This window comes from Phascolarctos cinereus, unplaced genomic scaffold, assembly GCF_003287225.1.
Source record: "Phascolarctos cinereus isolate Bilbo 61053 unplaced genomic scaffold, phaCin_HiC Scaffold_4;HRSCAF=312, whole genome shotgun sequence".
Taxonomy (NCBI): Eukaryota; Metazoa; Chordata; class Mammalia; order Diprotodontia; family Phascolarctidae; genus Phascolarctos; species Phascolarctos cinereus.
This window is the reverse complement of record NW_027555847.1, coordinates 302,137,315-302,157,253: the sequence shown is the minus strand read 5'-3', so window position 1 is coordinate 302,157,253 and position 19,939 is coordinate 302,137,315. Positions and strand designations below refer to the sequence as shown.

Here is a 19,939-nt window from a genome sequence, read left to right as displayed (position 1 = left end):
CAGCTGCTCATGGAGTAGTGAACTGGCCCAACCATTCTGAAAAACAATTTTGACCTATTTCCAAAGGACCATAAAACCATGCATGCCCTTTTTGACCCAGCAATACTACCACTGTCTGTATCTCAAAGAGATTGAAGAAAAGGAAAGAGGACTTATGTGTAGAAAATTATTTGTAGCAGCTTTTATGTTTTTGTGGTGGCAAAGAATTGGAAACTGAGGGCCTGCCCTTCATTTGGGGAATGGCTGAACAAATTGTGTCATATGATTGTGATGGAGTGCTATTATGCTATAAGAAATAGCAAGGGAGGGGGTGGTTTCAGGGAAAAAAAAATGACAAGGCTTATATGAACTGATGCAAAGTGAAATGAAAAGAACCAGGAGATCATTGTGCACAATAATAGCAATGTTGTAATGATAACGAACCAGGAAAGACTTGCCTACTCTGATAAATGCAATGATCCAAGACAGTTTCAAAGTATTCATAATGGAAAAATGCTATCTACCACCAGAGAGAGATTTGATGAACTTGGGTGCAAATTGAAGTATAATATTCTCACATTATTTATTTTTCTTGTTTCTTTTGGAAATTACGACTAATATGAAGACATATTTTGCATGATTTCACATGTACAATTGATATTATATTGCTTGCCTTCTCAGTGGGTGGGAGTAAGGGAGGGAAGGAGGGAGAGGATTTGGAATACAAAATTTAAAAAGGAAGAATGTTTAAAATAAATGAATGAATGAATGAATGAATAAATAAATAATTGAGATGTTAAAAAATATTAGATACTTGTCAAAACAAAAGAAGTCCTGTATATCATCAGTAACTTTAATTTGTAATAAGGAAGGGAATAAGCATTTATTAAGTGCGTACTATGTGTTAGGCACTATGCTAAGTGCTTTACAAATATCTCACTTGATGCTAACAATAGTCATGTGAGATGCTATATAATAATGGGTGCTATTATAATTCCCATTTTACAGTTGAGGAAGCTGAGGAAAATAGAGGTTAAATCATTTGCCCAGGATCACACAGTAGTAGATATCTGAGGCCAGTTTTGAACTGGGGTATTCCTGACTCTAGGTTGACTCTATTTACTGTACCTCCTAACTGCCTCCTCTTGAGAAGAGGAGCACTGACACATCATTTAAATAGGTCAGATTTTAGCTATTTTTCTGGCATTCCATACCTTCTTATAATTTTTATTCTTTCTATTTTAGTATTGATTATTACTTTTGTTCCAATAAACTGACCTTTTGATGGTACAGAGAACAATTTTGGCAGCAATAAGAAGCATAAGTGACCATGGCAAAATAATGTTCTAAGAATCATGCTTCTTCTTCTTTTTTTATACAGTCATATACAATGTTTGCAACATTTTAACTGTTATCATGGTACATGTGAGATCTTTGTCAGATGATTGAAAGTTGATATCCTACTATGAGAACTGGAGCATATCTATACTGACTCATTCTCTGTAAAGTAAACTGAAATCACAGAAGCTCAGAGTTGGAAGGACTTCAGAAGTCATCAAGTCCAGGCTTACCTAACTAAGAATATCCCTGACACCATCTCTAGCACATGCCCAATCATCCTTTGTCTGAAAATTGCTAAAGAAAGGAAATCAACTGCCTCCCAAGCCTACCATTCCACTTTTGAATAGCTCTAATCCTGAGGAAGTTTTTTTCATGTTGAGCCAAATCTTTCTTCCTTCAATTTCTCTCCATTGCTCTAATCTCTGTCTTCTGAGACCAAGCAGGTGAAACCTAAACCCAAATAATTAAATGCTAGCTATTATACCTACCTACCACTTATACTAGTGGCCCAGAGGTGGGCAACCTGTGGCCTAGAGGCCACACATGGCCTTAAGGCCATAGATTCCCCACCCCTGCTTCTAGTCTTCTTTTCTCCAGGTGAATTATCCCCAGGCCCTTCCAAAAAACTTTTTATAGTTTGATCTGGAGTTCCGTAATCATAAAATGTCACTATTATTCACACAATGTAGCTACCAGAAGTGAACACTAATTTCCAGATATGATCTGACCTGGGAAGAGAAACTGGGCCTATTAGCAACCTCATTCTGGACAAGATTTCTCTCCTAATACAGTTCAAGCACTTTTTTCTTTTTTTTTTTTTTTACTAATTTATTTTGATTTATCAACAATCACTTCCATATGCTTTTGAGTTGAAAATTTTTCTCCCCCTTCCTCCCCACCACCCTCCCCAAAACAGCCCACAATCTGATATAGGCTTTACATTTACATACCCATTCAACATATTTTCACATTAGTGAAGTTGTAAGTAAAAATTAAAACCAATAGGAGGAACCAACAGAAAGATGAAACAAAACTCAACAGAAGGTAAAAATAAGTGATAGCGATTTGACTTCCATAGTTCTTTCTTTGGATGTAGACAGCATTTTCCATCCTGAGGCATCTAGAGATGTCTTAGATCCTTGTAATGCTAAGAAGGGTTCAGTTTAACATTCTTAGTCATTGCATAACATGGCTGTTATTGTGTACAAAGTCTTCTTGGTTCTGCTCACTTCACTCAGCATCAGACCATATAAGTCTTTCCAGGTTTTTCTGAAGTCAGCTTGTTCATCATTTCTTATTGCACAATAATATTCCATTACATTCATATACCACAACTTGCTCAGCCATTCCCCAATGGATGGGCATCCTCTCAATTTCCAATTCTTTGCCACCACAAAAAGAGCTGCTATGAATATTTTTGTACATGTGGGTCCTTTTCCCATTTGTTTGATCTCTTTGGGATATAGCCCTAGAAGTGCTATTGCTGGATCAAAGGGTATGCACATTTTTGTAGCCCTTTGGGCATAGTTCCAAATTGTTCTCCAAAATGGTTGGATCATTTCACAACTCCACCAACAATGTATTAGTGTTCCAATTTTCCCACATCCTCTCCAACATTTATCATTTTCCTGTCCTGTCATGTTGGCCAATCTGATAGGTGTGATGTACCTCAGAGTTGTTTTGATTTGCATTTCTCTAATCAATAATGACTTAGAGCAGTTTTTCATATGACCGTAGATGGCTTTAATTTCTTCATCTGAGAACTGTCTGTTCATATCCTTTGACCATTTATCAATTGGGGAATGGCTTGTGTTCTTATAAATTTGTCTTAATTCTCTATATATTTTAGAAATGAGGCTTTATCAGAGAGACTGGTTGTAAAAATTCTTTCCCAATTTTCTACCTTCCTTCTAATCTTAGTTGCATTGGCTTTGTTTGTGCAAAAACTTTTCAATTTAATGTAATCAGAAATATCCATTTTGCTTTTCATAATGTTCTCTATCTCCTGTTTGGTCATGAATTCTTCTGTTCTCCATAGATCTGATAGGTAAACTATTCCTTGTTCTCCCAGTTTACTTATGGTATCAGCCTTTATATCTAAGTCATAAACCCATTTTGACTTTATTTTGGTGTATGGTGTGAGATTTGGGTCTATGCCTAGTTTCTGCCATGCTCTTTTCATGCAGTTTTTTCTGGGGTCTTTGGGTTTATCAAATAATAGATTACTGTAGTCATTGACTACTGTGTCTTGCATATTTAACCTATTCCACTGATCCACCTCCCTATTTCTTAGCCAGTACCAAGCAGTTTTGATGATTGCTGTCAAGCACTTTTTTTCTGGCTTCCTTATACTACTGATTGATAATGAGCTTGTGATCTACTAAAACTCACAGATTTAAATTTTTTCTTCAATCTAGTCATACTTCTCCCTTAAAGGTAATTTTCAAACCAAAGCATGACTATTGCAGGTCCAGACCAATAAAACTTGATAGTTATCCCTATTTGATTTCATCTGATTAGATTCAGCCCAATGTTTTAGTATGACAAGTTCTTTTTTTATCTTTATTCTTCTATCCAGCACTCTTTCCTTCCCACCAGAAGACATGAAGATGTTACAGCTAAATGGAAAAATGGCTCATAGCTCCTTATCTGCTGCACGTTGTTGTCTTTCATATATCATAATATGGAGGACATAAATGATTACTTGAGAACTATTGCCAAAGCAGCCATCAGAATGCAGGATCTCAACAGGCAGACATGCGGAGGGACTGCAGGACAAGCATAAAGGACACGGTGGCAAATGCCTGGAGAAGAGGGACAATATATAATGAAATATGGAAAGACCTAGGAATCCATTTTGGCTAGAAGCTAAAAAGAAAGAAGTGGAACAATATGAAATAAGGCTAAAAAGGTAGTCAGACCAGATGAATTAGAGCAACAATTAAAATCAATATAACATTTGAAAAAAAGGATAAAATGAGAACAAAATTTTGTGTGTAGCTAATAATTCCAGCTCAACCTAATAATCTCTGTGGCATTGAAAACTTTTGTCTCTAGCTATCTCTATCTCTCTGTCTACGGTATCCACTTGGTGCAGTGCATAGAGCACCAGGCCTGGAGTCAGGAAGACCTGAGTTCAAATCTGTCCTCACACACTTACTAGCTATGTGACCCTAGGCAAGTCACTTAACTCTGTTTGCCTCAGTTTTTTTTTTCATCTGTAAAATGACTAAGAGAAGGAAATGGCAAACCACCCCAGTATCTTTGCCTTGAAAACCCCAAATGAGGTCATGAAGAGTTAGACATGACTGAAATGACTGAACTACATAACCATATCCATGTCTATACACATATAAAAACACACACATAAATGCACATGTGTATACACATATATGTGCATGTGTATATGTGTGTACATACATATGTGTGTGTATGTGTATAAAATCAGGACCTCCATAGAATCTTCTTCAGATGCTTCATTGAATTGCTTAGGAGTGACTGAATTCTTGAAAGCTATGTCAGTGGAAAGAAAGCTCTGGCAGTTCCTACCATGCTGGAAAGGCTTTGAGTATAGTCTGGGAAACAGGCCAAGTCTGCTTCTGAGTACCTGCCTAGGTAAGTACAAAAAGACTCATCCGCAGCAGGTTGGCCATTAGTGTGGTACATTCTTTGGCCAAAAAATCCATGAACCGAAGAAAAATACAAAATGGCCCTCAGTCCTCTTCAATGAATGTGACAAAGTTAGAGAAAAGGGAACAGAAGGTGCTAAGAATGACATAGTTTTTAGATCATCCATAAACTATAATCTAACTCTTGATTCCTTAAATGTGAGGTCCTTGTCCAATGAGCAGTGAGTGGTCGTTTTCTTGGAGGAACTGAATCATACCATTCTTGACATTCTTGCTATAAATGAAACCAAAAAGAAAAATGGAAATTGCAGCTAAATTGATGGATGCCTCACAGTTTCTCCTCAGAGAAGCAAATAAAGGAGTTGGTGGAGTTGTTTTAATCACACACCCAAGGGCAATAAGAAACATGATTTTGTGGGACATTTGGTCATTTAGCATTGCAGTGCTCATGATTAAGCATTTGCAAAAAGACCACTATAAATGTAATTTCAGGTTATGCACCAATAACTCCTGCAAAGGTAAAAGAAAAACAGAAAAAATCTACAAAGAAAGTAATCAGATCCTCCAAATTAAATCAACATATATTTTAATACTCAGTGACTCTAGTACAAAAGTAGGATTAGGTGAGGTTGATGAGAAATATATGGGAAATTATGGGTCAGGAAAAAGGAACCAGATGAGCCAGGCTAGTAATCTATATGGAATCGTCATGTCTCCATTTCATGAATACTTTCTTCAAGAATTTCTAGGCATCATCTACGACAAACACCAAATAACATCACATAAATGAAATTGATCCATTTTGACAAGAAGTAACTCATCACTGATATGGGAGTCAATCCCTAATAAGTTGTTCTGGTATACATAGACTTCTCACTGATTTATTAGAGAAATGATCAAAATGTGCTCAGAGTAAATAGTAAAAATGAAGAAATAATGAAATAACTTAAACAGACCAATTCAAACAAGTTACTGATGATGAAAAATGGGATCTATCTAGAAGAAAGAAGATAGAGACAATTTTATACAGAAGTTTAACCTGTACAAATTAATTGCCATAGTAAGATACTGAAAGAGCCTAACAGTAGCCTTATGCAGCAAATACAACCTACTTTCCAAACAATTAAACTATAAACTTATTTGGAAAAGTCTTATAGAAAGAGATGATTGAAGATTATGAGCAGCATGACTTCATGAAATAGAAATAGTAGAGGGCGAAACAGATTTGAAGAAAGCTAAGCAAGAGACTCAATAAGCAAAGTTATCCTAAGGACGTTTGAGAATAAAAATGGGGGTCATGTGACCAAAAAGATGGCAGATGAGACATTTTCTCTGATCTTCACGACCTCTCAAACCTCTCCAAAATAATTATTATGTGCAAGAAGTCAAGTAATTACAGCTGTCTTCACAGTCTAAGACACCAAAAACCCTAATGAGGGAACAACCAATGAACTAAAGCAGAGAAGGCTAATCCCTAATCCATAACATACTAGTTCAGCACTCCTCTCCCACCAGCCCTCACACTCTGACAGGCAGCAAAATTCCAAGTTTGTGCTTGGGGATCCACTCAGCAATTCCCTTATTGGTGCTCCAATCTCTACCGGCTGATTTCTTTTCCCACTTTACATCCCCTACCCTCCACACTATAGTGTGTAGCCAGTGCAGCTGCTAATGAACAGAGGGAACTGAGGCAGGGCATCAGTATGTATGTGGGATTCCACCGGTCCTAAAGGAAAATCATCCAGATTCTAACTTGTTCCCACCCAGATGTCACAGGGGCAGAGAATAAAACCAATGAAAAGTGAATTCCCTAGGGCGGCAGTAGCCTAAGATAGCTCTGAGGTCCAACCCCCCAGAAAATTGCCATCAAAGAAAGAGAAAGATGTCAGAAAGGGAGTGGCAGGAAAATGGTATGGAGTGGGTGGGGGGAGAAAAACACAAACTGAAATCACCAAAAATCCCAGGAGGAAGAAAATTCACTTTATCTTTTTTTTTAAAGGTTTTACATTTTTATTTATGCTCTGATAAAAAAAATCCATACTAACTTCACAGATGAGTATCATCTTTCTTTTTGCCAGCACTAATATTTACCTTTGCAGTATCCCTGACTTTTTTCATTCTATTCTTGTGTTCCTTTCACTGATTCCTTGATATCTTTTTGTTCTCATACAAAGCATGCCTTGAAAGTCTGTATTTTGGTTCCTTTTTCTCTTCACAATTGAGAAAAATCATACATCATGCCAAAGCCTGTTGTTTGTCACCACGTCTGAAGTTATCTTGTACATCTTGACCAGTTTTTCCTGATTGTCAATCTTAGACTCTGTGACCTCTCCAAGATGGACATCTATAACCATCTATTTACATCACAGAAGTCTGTTTGTCATGAATTTCCTGGTTTTGATGCTCATGATGTTATTTCTGGTGGTAGCTAGCTCCTCCAGCAGCATGAGAGGAAAAGGCAGAAGAAAATTCATTTTAAAACCTTTAGCACATGCAGATAACCAACAGGGAAGATGTTAATAACAGAAGGGAGTATAACCTCCAGGTCATCTAAATTAATTCAAATTCTCTGACTAAATATAGCAAAGAAAGGGAAAGGAATCAAACTAGACAGATTCTAAAGAGATGGACCTACAACAGGATGTGTCTGAATAGTTAAAAAGAGAAATAAGAAGTATAAAAGAAGAAATCATGGCCTGGACTGCAAAAATAATTGTCAGAATAGAAAAATGGGAATCCATTTTGGCAAATCTTACCAAAGAAGCCAAAGAAAGAAAAACTAACTATTTTTCTTTTCCCTTTGTATTTGAATGAAAATATATAGAAGGAAAAGACATTCTGGAAGAAGAGAAGCAAAAAGCAATAACGTGATAAGCAAAATATATTGACCTAGAAAACAAGATGCATAGGAACAACTCAAGAATGATAGGTCTCATAGAATACAAGAATTTTAAAATAATGAATACCACCATCAAGAAATATCATGAGAAAACTCCTCAGAAGTTCTGAACATGGAAAATAATGTAGCAGTTGAATGATTGCACAGATCCAGGAAAAAAAAATTATGCTGCAAAGTCCAAGACATATAGTGTTTCAATTTACCAATTCCATTGAAAAACAACAAATTCTGCAAATGAGCAGGAGAAAGACCTTCAAATAGGAATGAAAATAAATTCAAAGAATACAAGATCACTCTGTATCCACCAAAAGCTGAAGAAAAGAATGGAATAATGTGTTCCAAAGAGCAAAGGTGCTCAAGATGCAATCCAAGGTGATATACCATGCAAACTTGAGCTTGATCATCAATGAAAACAGATGGGCATTCAATAAAAGAAAGGCATGTAAAGCATTCCTACAGAGGATAAAAAATGGAAAGTATACAATAAACAGAAGGAAAACGGAGAAGACAGGAAAAATTTTAATAACAATTTTTTTTTTACTGTGATAGATATTAAAAACACTTAGAATCTTACATCAGAATTCCAAGCATGCTTATAGAGGTTGTAGGATGGTACTAGAGAAAACAAATATGGGAAATTATTTGGATTGGATCTAGTGTAAATAAAGGAAATTCATGCTGGGTGTTATACATTTTATGAAGCAATTGAGGAACCAATACCCAATACCCAAAGTATCAGAGGGACAGAAAGATGCATGGGAAAGATGGGGGGGAGAGGAAGACAAGGAAAAAAATTCAGACTTTTAAATTCTAAAACAGCAACTAAGAAAATATCAACATCTACTTATATGTGTATACATTTCAAAGGTATCTTCAACAGAGAATTAGTAAGAAAGAGGCTTTCACAAGTGATTTTCCGTGGTAGATCACTTCTTTACAATCACATGATTAACTGAAAGATGTGGAGGATACAAGATCCCACTGTGATTATTATTTGTTGATTATTTTTAAAAGATTTTATTTAGCTCACTAAAATGCCACCTCAAAGGCTTCATTCCAGCAAGGTGTCTTTTAACCATACATTAGATTTATTCAAGATTATTTGAGTCTATAACAACTGATGGCCTTATTCATTAACCCTCTGTGAATAATAATAGTGCCTACATCTCAAGGTATTGTGAGGATCAAATGAAATAATCATTGTAAGTCTCTTAGCACAGTGCCTGGCACATAGTAAGTGCAGTATAAATGTTAGTTACTATTATTACCACTATTATTATTATTATTATTATTATTATTATTATTATTGTCTTACATAATATCAAGTAAGCTTCTGAGAATGCAGACTATCTTTCACCCTCCTTTGTATCCTCAGAGCTTAGCACAGCTTGGCACATAGTAGGTAGAAAGAAACACACATTTATTAAGCACCTACAATGTGCCAGGTACTATGCTAAGTACTTCACAAATATCATCTTATTTAATCCTCACAACAACACTGGGAGGTAGGTGATATTATTATTTCCATTTTACAATGAAAAAAAAAAACTGAGACAGAGGTTAAGTGATTTGCCCAGAGTCACACAGCAAGTAAGTGTCAAAGGCTGGACAGAAACTTCAATCTTTCTGACGCCAGGCCCCAGGGTTCTCTCCACTGTACCTCCTAGCTATTGTAGTAAGTGCTTAATAAATGCTTCTTGACTGACTGATCTTACACTCCTGGGTTGGGTCCCTAAAGGGTGACTGCTACCTTGAGTTTTGGTTAACTCTAAGGGTTTGCATTCTTAACACTATATCTCATGAGCCCCCACTGGTTTTCTTTGAATTAACAACCAGTCATGTGGCTCAATTAACTCTAAACAAAGGTATTTATTCAGCTGGCACAATATGAAAAGTAGTTACAAAACAGCTCCCCTCCTCCATATACCTGAGGAACAAATGCACAGCATCCATAGGAAGAATGGGCTCAGAATTAGAGTATAGTTGTAATGAGGCACATGTGTAGTATCTACATATGAGGAAAGCAACTCATAACTTCTGGTGCTAAATGTTCTGGAAGTCCTTTCTCCATAGAGTTCTTACATAGCTCTCTACTTAGGTGCAGCATCTCTGCTGGGCGGAAGGCGCAGCTGGGTTCCTAGGGTCTGCTTTTCTCAAAATTACTTCTTCTCTTGAGCGATGACCTCTCTGTATCCATGTCTATAGGAAATATGTTGCTCCAATTCCAAATGGATGCAGTATTTTCTACTCCAGAAGCTTACTTCAAAGCAATGTGGGGAACTGAGGAGAGAAAAAGTAAAAAAAATTCCTCATGAGGTGTTTCTTCCACTGGTAGCTTCCCTTCTTGCAGTCTCTTGAATCCCCATACTTGATTTTCTGAAATCTATGTAGGACTACTTAAAATCTCAGAGACAGTTAAGCTGTTTACTCACCCAGTGGAGCTGTTTCTTTCTTGATTCAATCAGATTGGTATTTGTACCTTAAATAGCAGTCACAGAGTATTATACCAGTTAACACATTAACACTTCATCCTGTGTGATATGACCTATTTACCAAGGTTACTTTCTCCCATCCCCTGGTCCCCTCACATACTTAGCATGGATTAGGGGATTAGGTGTGTTTTTTCCCTGAAAGATGACAAAGCTTTTCTCTGGACTTAAATAACCAAGGAGACCAAGGCTTGAGCTGTGCCTCCCTTGATGAAGCTTCTTGGTAGCCTCTGGATGTATTGACATGATGTCGTAGTCATCTTTAGTGCATAAAATGCCCACAAATGTGCAGCAAGGGGCCTTCAGAGTTGGCAGATGTCCCAAGACCAACTAAGTCACCACAACATGCATTGCTGATCAGACATATGAGGCCTACGTCTACTTAAGCTAAGTCTTTCAGTATCCCTCTTAACTTTCCGGAGGTCACACATGTGATCCCTGGTTAGTCTGAAGCTCCAGACTGTATCCACTGTACCACCTACCTGTCACAATTTGGCTGAAAATACTGATTGTTAATTGGCAACCCATTTTCCTGCCTTTGCATAAAGACCTTTTTTTTGATTGACTCCAAAACCTATTTGTAAACTCTGATTTTACTCTTTCAAAATTTATTACTGAATCCAATGCCATTTCTTCATCCTTCTCTCCTTGATCCTTATGTAGCATTTAACACTGACTGTTGAAATTTAACTGTCCCCACAAAATACACACACACACACACACACACACACACACACACACACACACACACACACTTTGTCCTTCAACTCTCACAGCATTCTTTTTCCTCATCTTATTTTGCTTGTCTGATCCTTCCTTAAGGGTGTTCCTCATCTTCCCATGGTTATGTCTATCAAGGATGTATGTTCCTAACATCAGCAAAAGTAACAAATTCCTGACAGAGAACCTTTAAAGCTGCATTTTGCTGGACTGAATCAAATGCTTTCTTGAAATAAATAAACAATAAATAAGGTGGGACCTTTATTCTCTATTCCTCTCAGTCATTTGCATGACTATGAAAATGCTGTTCTCTGTAAAGTATTTTCAGGGAAACCCTGCCAGTTTATCTTCATTGAGGATACTCTCAGTGTGTACATAGATTATTCACATACATCTATGTACATAGGGATTTGCTCACATACACACCATTGGATAATGGAAGGAGCACTATAGCTAGAGTGTGTGGTGTCAGTTTTTTGGTTTTTTGGTTAGTCAATGAAGTTAAGTGACTTGCCCAGGGTCACACAGCTAGTAAGTGTTATGTGTCTGAGGCCGGATTTGAACTCAGGGCAAGTACTCTATCCACTGCGTCACCTAGCTGCCCCTTCGTGTGTCAGTTTTGACCCTTGTTATGTTACTACAAGGTTGGACTTCACATCTCTGCATCTAAGTTTTCTTATCTATAAAGTAGAAGATTAGAGTTATCATAATATCTACATGGGATTATTGTAATGAAAGTCAGTAGGTATGCATATGTGCATATGTATGTAGTGTGCCTATATGTATAACATGTGTATACATACATATGGACACTGTATGCAATCACACTATATATAGTGTATACTATTTGTGTGCACATATATACACATGTGCATACATATGCCTATATGTATGTATACAATGCCCCATATGTGTATACATACTCATTAATATATACATATATACATGTATATGCACATGTCTATAACCATATGCAGCAGTATTCAAATTAAAGATTAAAAAGGTATATCAAGCAATAAGTATATGCCCAACACTGTGGCAGACAGATACCATATATAAACTGTTTTAAACCTTGTAGCATGACACAAATATAAAGAATGATCATTTTAATCATTATTAATATGCAAAGGAATAAGACATGAGTCCTGCTTTCAGAGTTAATAACCTAGTTGTCCATCAAACAACTACAGTCTATGTAAATCAGCAAATTAGCTGAGTATGCTTGTCCCTGTAGTGAATTTAATGCATAGTATGACCAAAATATACAAACACAAAAAACTTGAAAAACTTTCCTGATCTCACCTAAGCACAGTTGTTTCTTTTCTCTGTCACTCCCAAAGTTACTTTTCATTATTTTTGCATATACTTTGTCCTCATTTATCTGTGTTTATGCCCTATCCTTTTCCCCTCCCACCTCAGGATAACGTAAGCTCCTTGAGGGGGCCAGTACTATTTCATCTTTTGTCATTATATCCTAAATACCTAGCACATAGTATGTACTTCAGAGTTTGTGGAATTAAATTGAATTGATTAATTCAGATTACAGATGTAGCTTAGTCATTAACTAATGAGCTGTGTGATTGTATAAAAAAATCACTTAATCCTTATTTGTCTTAATTTCCACAGTCATAAAATGATCAGGAATAATAAGTCTTCCACATGATTTTCAGAATTGTTATGAGGATAAGGATGCTTTAAAAATCAGTGAATGTCTATTGAATGTCACTTGAATTCATGTTCCAATGTTTTGTGTTAAATCAAGCAAAAATAGAGCACCGGCCCTGAAGTCAGGAGGACCTGAGTTCAAATCTCGTCTCAGACCAAACACTTGACACTTACTAGGTGTGTGACCCTGGACAAATCACTTACCCCTATTGCCTTAAAAAAAATTAAGCAAAAATAACATAAGCTCAAGATAACACTGAGTACAGTTAATGTTTCCCTGTATGACTTAGAGCCCCCACCTTAAAGTATGCTTGTTTGGTCAGGTGTACTCTGCTGCCTATCACCCTGTCCCCTTCCTTGCTTAAGACAAAGGGCCTTTATCCCCCACCCCATAACTGCTTCTTGTCATTTCAAGCTGAGAATGCATTCTTCACTTCCGTAAGGCGATGTAACAGCCTATCGAGAAGAGGTTCAGGTACCTCCAATTAAAAATTGTTCAATAAGTACAAAAATCCAAGCATTTTAAGACTAAAATCAAATCACTGGTGGGTTGTTGATAGAATAGTTATTAAAGGTTTGCCAAGCTTGGCAAAAAGTATGATAACAAGAAACTGCAAGCTTCTACAAACTATTCTGTAAACATTTGGTTAGGGCTGAAATTAAGATTCTGAGTATATGCATTTCACTGATCTGTTCTTTTTAGCTAGCTTTCATGTTACAAAATCAGCAACATATGTCTACAGATCCAATTGACCTTCAAGCCAGAGTTTGAATATCCTAGGTGTATGTCACCTCTTCTCGGGCTTTGATCTGCTGTTAGAAAGAGAAATATAATTATTAGCACATTGTTCTGCACAGCTGACAGAGCATCTGGTATTTTAGAAATGCTTTTGAGATGCCTAAATTGATTTGGTAGTGGGCTGTAAGGGAGCTTGGAAAAGATGCAACATCTTTACAGCATTAGTAATTAAAAGAAATAACTGAGTTTGATCAGCACGATGGTACAGCTGAAAATAAAACACCTAGAGATGATTAAGGTGAGAACTAATAAGGGAGAAAATGATAACTTGGAAGGTTCCCAATGAATAATTAGTCAACTCTGTTCCTGATATAGACAATTTAATTACATTTCTTTATTCCAGGATCACCACTCACCTGGCTGCCATGACAGAGATTCCATTGTGGACCACTGTGTCTGAGTTTCCATTACAAATAGTGGGGGTTTTTTGAGGTTTCAAATCTCAGGCCATTTCAAATTAGATCAAGCTTTAACTTGGCACATGAGCTGTTAGTTCAACTGCCATTATTATTATTTTTAAAGAATCATTTGAATCCTTTCAGACAGTTCTGAAATGTCAAAAAATAACACAATTTTTATGGGTTTTTCCCTCAAAGCTCCATTTCAGTGAAAAACAAAAAAGTTTTTTTTTCTTAAATGTTTCAACACTAGTTCCGATTAAAATGAATGAAAAGTAGGACCATTCATTTGGATAGGAGTTACTGTCATAACAAACATTTGAAAGAAGAAAAGGAAGTTTAAAAAATGAAGAAAATCATCTGTAAAAATGACTAGTTAAAAGTGTTGCTTATGTCCTATGTCACCAATTTTAGACAGAAAACACTTTTAAAAATGTAGATGAAAATGGATCTAAGTCTTCTTTACTTTCGAAGTATAGGTCATCTTAATGTCTATCCATGTAACTAACATGTTTGTTCAAGGGGGCATATAACCTTTGTAGTGGTGGTTCAGAATCTGAATTAAAAAATGGTGACTGCTCCATTGCCAGCAATTCAAAGCAACTCTATCGACAGCTAGACTTCCCTTTGTAGATCTACTTGTGGAGATGCAATGAAACTATTCATTTTTAAGTATTAAGGCACTATTTCTACCCTTTTATGACGTAGAAGCATCTATGGTGTAGGCAATCAACCTCAGAGTCATGAAAACCTCATTTCAAATCCTCCTTCCGACATACCTAGCTGTGGAGTTCCAGGCAAATCCTAAACTATTCAGTGCCCCATGCTACAGAGTGGGAACCTTCTGCTTTGTCAGAAGAAGTTTCCTCTTTGGTAGTTCTCAATACCAATGAAAGCGCAGGTATGGACATCAAAAATTTTTAAAAGACCAACTATTCCCCAATGCGTTAAGTGGAAAATTTGTTTCAATAGCTCTGTAGAGCTGCTACTCATTCTGTTCCAAAGGTGTTTCTAAAAAGAACTTTTTAAATTGCAAAGTGTTATGTACATCTAAGATACTAGCATTATAAAACGACTCAAAATTAATTTAAATTGATGAAGTTATCATATAAATTATTATAATTTTGAGATTATAAGGAACATGGGAATATGGTATAATGACATACATGAATCATAAAATGTTAGAGATGAAAGATATTCTAGAGTCCTACTTTTCAACATCTTCATTTTATGGATGAAGAAACTGAGGTCCAGAATAAATGAATGAAATAGCATTTATTAGGTTCAATATACCAGGCATTGTGCTAATTGCTGAGGACAGTAATACTAGAAAAAAATACAGTCCTTTCCATTAAGGATCCTGCATTCTAAATAGAGGAAGATAACACATAGATAGTTGAGGTAGACAGGAGTGTTTTGGATGGGCAAGTCAGAAGGATGGTTATCAGAGTCATGGGGCAATTGATGGATACATCCTTTCCAAAAATAGTGTTGGTTTTATTACTATTCTAGGAACTAAAATTGGAAAGTTGGGGGGAACAATACAAGGGGAGAATGACATGAAAATGTCTTGGAAGTGCCATGCTCAGTTTCAGTCTGGAAAACGAGATAAATGGCCAGGCAATCAGAAGTCCAGGGATCCAAGGAGGGAGCCTAAATTCTCAGTCAAATGTGGAAGTGTCTTGTCTAAGGTCATAAAACTTAGATTTATGAAAATGGCATTCATCTTGTCTATTTAGAGCTGTGGAGGCTAGGAAAGCAACAACCAGAAATCTGTGGAAACCGGGAATCCAATGGTATCTTTTGACTCCCAGTCCAATGTTCTCTCTGCTATGCAATGTCTGTGCAATCTTCTATCTACTTATTAGAGCAGACTTACCCTTATCAATAAAGCACATCATTACTCTGATCTTTGTTATCTTAAGCTTCTCATTGCCACTATTCACTTGTTTTTATTGTGGAAAAAACACCAAAATCACAGTTTTATTAACATGCTTTGTACATATTTTCAGGTTCCAAATTATTTATGATTCTTGTTATTTTTCACATGCATATTATTGTCTTACCTATGGCAAATATTGCCTATAAATACATTTCCCCTACTGTTAGTTAGTGTGAGATAAAGAAATAAAGATTGATATTGATCCTGATTTCCCCAATTCAAAAGAAAAGTCAATGAACAAGAATGGGTAAACGCTGTACAAATCTCCACAAACTAGCATAAATCCCTTTCACCTTACCATGTGGACACATAGGCATTCTCTCATATATACTCAACATAAACCCCATTTAAGTACCCAGGAGAATGGAAGGCTTAAGCCAGGCACATAGACAAAATCAAAGTAGGAAACAAGCAAGTCTTGGAGTCAGGGTCAACACACATTTATTAAGCACCTACTATGTGCCAAGCACTGATGAGTGCTGGGCTAGAATAGTGGCTTTTTAAAATCTTCTGTTTTGTTTTGTTGTTATGTTTGGTCTAGACCTGTGATTTCACTATATTAGCCTGTGTAGTGTAGTGGATAGCGGGCTAGCAATGGAGTCAGGAAGACCTGGGTTCAAATACTGCTTTTGACACTTATTAGCTGCATCACCCTCAACAAGTCACTTAACCTTTTTTTGTGCCCCAGGCTACTAAGACTATAGATTGCAGATCAATGAGTTTTGTCTCTAAGGACATCCACAAGTAATTAAATCACAGGTCTGGACAAAGAAAATAGGCACATCAACAATGCATTATTTTAGGAGTGACCAAGCTGTATGAGCTTTTGGGCTGCCTTGCTCCTTTGCAAAAGAAATATCCTTTTTCAGACCATGTTTCTTATATTTTGTCTTAGAAAGTATGCTCTACATACTATTTGCTATTTTGTTTTCTTCTGTTGTGTTTTGTTTCCTCTTTCTGGTGGTTTCTCCTATTGGTTCTAATTTTTACTTACAACACCACTAATGTGAAAATATGTTTAATAGGAATGTGCATGTATAGCCTATATCACATTGTGAGCCATATAGAAGAGGGAGGTGGGGAAGGAGGGGGAGAAAAATTTAAAACTCAAAAACTTATGGAAGTGATTGTTGATAATTCAAAATAAATTAATAAAAAAAAAGAAAGTATGCTCTAAAGATGCATTGGTTATACTGGATGAGGCAGTTCCATTTTCTTAAAGAACTGTCATCAATGTCATGTGGAAGCTCCAAAAAGCTCATGCAATCTTGGCCTGCTTAAAAGACATTTTGTTGTTGTTTTTCAGTCATGTCTGACTCTTCACAAATTTGTTTGGGATTTTGTTGGCAAAGATACTGATTTGCTACTTCCTTCTCCAGCTCATTTCACATATGAGGAAACTGAGGCCAACAAGGTTAAGTGACTTACCCAGGGTCACACAATTAGTTAGTGTCTGAGGCTGGATTTGAACTCAGTAAGATGTCTTCCTGACTCCAGGCCCAGCACTCTATCCACTTCAACACCTAGTTGCCCAAGACAGACATAGTCTCTGGGAATTAGGAGGTGATGATCCCATTGTACTCTTGAGCTCCTCAGACTTCAGCTGGAGTATTATGTTCAGGTCTCAGCACCTTTGTTTAAGGATATTGGTAAGCCAGAGATTGTCCAAAGGGCTTTAAATCTGTTGCATATGAGGGTCAGTTAAAGGGACTGGAAATGTTCAACCTGGAGAAGACCAAATAGATAATTATATTCAAATAGCTGAAGGCCTGTAGTGTGGAAGAAGGATTGAAATTGTTCTGTTTAGCCCCAGAGGAAAGAATCAGGAGCAACTTTGAACAGAACTCTAGCATGGACATGTCTTAAGGGATAAAAGGAAGACTTCAGTCACCCAGCTGAGTTGAAAGGTATACATACACATACATACATACATACATACATACATACATACATACATACATACACATATACATACTTACATATATGTATATGTGTGTGTGTGTGTGTATGTATGTATATATGAGCTCTGGTGGGTTCCACTGGTTTCCACATATCCCTGGCCTATGCATTAGTAGTCTCTACAACCCTATACAGGCAAGATTAATGGTATTTTTTTAAACTTAAGGTATTAATGGTATTTTTTAACCCATTTTTCCCTTGGGTAATAGCTCCAACCTAGGAGATAAAGTTAAATGCAAGGAAGTGATCCCAGGATCCTCTCATTGGTCCCTCCTAACGCTTGATGCATTGGAGGCCTCTCCCAGCTTTCATTCTCTCTCATACAGTACTTTACTGTACTGCTGCAAAATGGTATTGGCATTGATCAGTTTCCTGTTCATGGATTTCTACAATTAATGACTGTCTCCATGAGGGAACAGTATGCCCAGGTGCCACTCTTCAGAGTCCAGATTTGGGTACTGCTGCCTCCTTTACCTATGCTGTTCCAGACTATGAATGTTTTAGGTCCAGGCCATTCCTGCAGCTAATATAATACCTCTAAGTGGTCTGCCTATGAAACCTGTCAAATGCTGGAGCTTGCTCCACAATCCTGATCTTAGAGAAAGGCTTCTCTCTGAATTTCCCCCTAAATTGATACATAGAAGGCAAACAATTACATACAAAAGCCCAAGTTGCTTTTATTTCCTGAGTCAGACCCTGTCTCTCTGCCATATAGAGGTAGCATTTCCTTGTATATCCAAGGCTTCTGTGAAGTGAAAGCTGAGGGGAAGGGGAGGAGGAGGGCAGCCGCCCACATTTTTCTAATAGTGGTTGAAGGGAGTGTTTGTAAGGTTCAGCATGTCTTTTTTTTTTTTTAAAGCTAGTATGAATCACAGCTGTGTCACCCGTATCCTTTAATCTAGGCTCTTCTCCATTCTCCCCAGGAATATTATAATAATTTCCCAATGGGTCACCTTGCTTCCTTCCCCTCTCCAGTCAGGTTCAATACATCAAAGGATCTGCAAATGGAGGCTAGGTGTCACAGTGGGTAAGAGGGCCAGATCAGGAGTCAGGAAGAACTGAGTTCAATTCCTATCTTAGACACTTTTTAGCTATGTGACATTGGGCAAAGCATTTAACCTTTTCAGCCTCAATTTCCTCATCTGTAAAATAAAACAATAGTAACACCTACCTTACAGGATTCTTATGAGGATCAAATGAGATAAATGAGATAATCAACAAGCATTTTGCAGACCCTAAAGTGCTATATAAATGCTAGCTATTCAGATTATACTAGTTCATAAATGTGGGCATTCCATCCAGAGGAACATATCTAGCTCATCTACCTTCTCAACCTGCCCAACATTTGTTCACATCCGCCAATAAATTCCCCCTTCTCTGGATCTCTCAACATTATATGAGTAGCTACAGAGCACTTAGATTGTCTAGCCTCTACTTGGATACCTTCACAGAAGGAAAAGTCACCATACTAGCTCTTAGGGTCCTCCTTGACACATTAGAACAGCTCTGATTTGGGGTAGTATTTTCCCTGGATATCAGGCTCATAATTGCTTCTTTGTCATTTCAACCATTGCTCTTGGCTCTACCTTCTGAAGCCAAAGACAATAATTCTAATCCCTCTTCCAAATGACAGCCCTTCAAATACTGGAAGAAAGTTACCATGTTCCCATTCAGTCTTCTCTTAGGTGGACAATAATGTGGTTTAGTAGATGTTGTTCAGTAATTTCATGACCCCTTTTGGGGGTTTCTTGGCAAAAATACTGGAGTGGTTTGCCATTTTCTTCTCTAGCTCATTTTACAGATGAGAAACTGAGGTAAACAGGGTCAAATGACAGGGTCACTCAGCTAGTAAGTGTCTGAGGACAGACTTAAACTCAGGAAGATGATTCTGATTTCAGGCCCAGAGCTCTGTGCACTATGGTGTCACCCAATTTAGTGGATAGGTCCCTAGATTTGCAGTCAGGGAATCAAGATTGGAATCTCATCTCTGCTCTCAACCACCTGTGTGATCTAAAGAAAGTCACCTAATCTCTATGAATCTTGGTTTCTCCATCCATAAAGATATGAAGTTGGACAAGATCTTTAAGTCTTCCCCATCTCTAATTCCTATGGTCCTTTT

The 19,939-nt window shown here is 37.1% G+C and overlaps 1 long non-coding RNA gene across 5 annotated transcripts in view; it reads left to right on the top strand.

Annotated features, from left to right (window-relative positions):
* Nucleotides 1-19,939, top strand: part of LOC110222866 (uncharacterized) — an 80,677-nt gene that overhangs the window by 48,755 nt on the left and 11,983 nt on the right. Inside the window, exon 6 of one of the 5 annotated variants that reach the window (XR_013486116.1) lies at nt 3,899-9,122. The exons of the other annotated variants lie outside the window; for them this stretch is intronic. This is a non-coding gene — a long non-coding RNA (uncharacterized LOC110222866). Of the gene's footprint in view, nt 1-3,898; nt 9,123-19,939 lie in introns of those variants that run through there. 5 annotated transcript variants of the gene reach the window in all.